This window comes from Mesoplodon densirostris, chromosome 1, assembly GCF_025265405.1.
Source record: "Mesoplodon densirostris isolate mMesDen1 chromosome 1, mMesDen1 primary haplotype, whole genome shotgun sequence".
Taxonomy (NCBI): Eukaryota; Metazoa; Chordata; class Mammalia; order Artiodactyla; family Ziphiidae; genus Mesoplodon; species Mesoplodon densirostris.
Window position 1 is genome coordinate 182,956,723 of NC_082661.1, and position 1,648 is coordinate 182,958,370.

The window sequence follows — 1,648 nt, forward strand, 5'->3', positions numbered from 1 at the left end:
CTCAGAGACAGCTACCCCTTTCTGTGCTCCATCCATCTGACCCTCTCCTGCCATTCTATGAAGAAAAACAAAATAGCAGGGAGCCAGAGCTTCCTTTAACCTCTTGCATTATTCACTGTCACAGTAAGTGAATAAAGGCTTGATTAGTACTTTCAAGTCTTTCTGTCCAATTGACCACCTCAATACCTATTTTGTTAATAAATGTTGCAGAAAAAAGCACTTGAAAAATTCTCAGTCACGCATGATAAAAACACTCAGCAAACTTGGATAAAAAGGGACTTTTTTTCCCACTCTGATAATAGACATCAATAAAAATACTACAGCTAGGGTGGGGATCGGTGCGGAGATTCAGTCATGAAGTCGGGATAGGGACTTCTCCCACAGTGACGTGGCTGGCGAGCCTATTTGTGTTGTGGCGTCAGGCTTCCAGGTGACTTTACAGCGAGATGCTGCTCTCCATAGGGATGCTCATGCTGTCGGCCACACAAGTCTATACCATCTTGACTGTCCAGATCTTTGCATTCCTAAACCTACTGCCTGTAGAAGCGGACATTTTAGCATATAATTTTGAAAACTCATTTCAGACATTGATGACCTTCCAGCAAGATTTGGTTATAGACTTTCAGCTGAAGGTTTAAAGGGATTTTGATTAACTCAAAACCAGAGAATGCCTGTGAACCCATAGTGCCTCCGCCACTAAGAGAAAATTCATCTGGCACTTTCATCGTGTTAATTAGAAGATTTGATTGTAGTTTTGATGAAAAGGTTTTAAATGCACAGAGAGCAGGATACAAAGCAGCCATAGTTCACAATGTTGATTCTGATGACCTCATTAACATGGGATCCAATGACAGTAAGTACAGATCACAAAACTTGTCCAGGATAGATATAGGGCTAGAAGAAACTGACTTCGTAAAGATCAACTTAAGAAAGTCCCTATACATAAATTCAAAAAAGATGAGTATGATGTATGTGCCATTTATTTGGATGAATATGAAGATGGAGACAAGCTTAGAATCCTTCCATATTCCCATGCTTATCATTGCAAGTGTGTAGATCCTTGGCTAACTAAAACCAAAAAAACCTGTCCAGTCTGCAAGCAAAAAGTTGTTCCTTCTCAAGGCGATTCAGACTCTGACACAAATAGTAGTCAAGAAGAAAATGAAGTGTCAAAACATACCCCTTTATTCAGACCTTTGGCTTCTGTCAGCATCCAGTCATTTGGGGCTTTGTCGGAATCCCGCTCACATCAGAACGTGACAGAATCTTCAGACTATGAGGAAGATGACAATAAAGATACTGACAGTAGTGATGCAGAAAATGAAATTAATGAACATAGTGTTGTGGTCCAACTGCAGCCTAATGGTGAACAGGATTACAACCCTTCAGAGGGTTTTGGGTTATTTCCCTTTAAAATGTTTATTTAGCCATATAGTTTTTTTGCTCCCTTCAGAGATTTCTGTAGAAATAACTTATTTTTTAGTAGTCTACAGATTAATCAGATTACTGAAACAGGTTTTTTTGACCTGGTATTTATCTGCAGGAGTATACTTTGCTTCACTAATAACTAATACAGACTGGTGCTATAACTCAAGCATCAAATCAACTCTTCTTTTGGAATGAAATATAGCCAAAACATTAAAAAATT

The 1,648-nt window shown here is 38.8% G+C and overlaps 1 pseudogene; it reads left to right on the forward strand.

The window, feature by feature from the left end:
• Positions 1-423: 423 nt before the first annotated feature.
• On the forward strand, positions 424-1,427 carry LOC132488817 (E3 ubiquitin-protein ligase RNF13-like; annotated as a pseudogene).
• Positions 1,428-1,648: the final 221 nt, after the last annotated feature.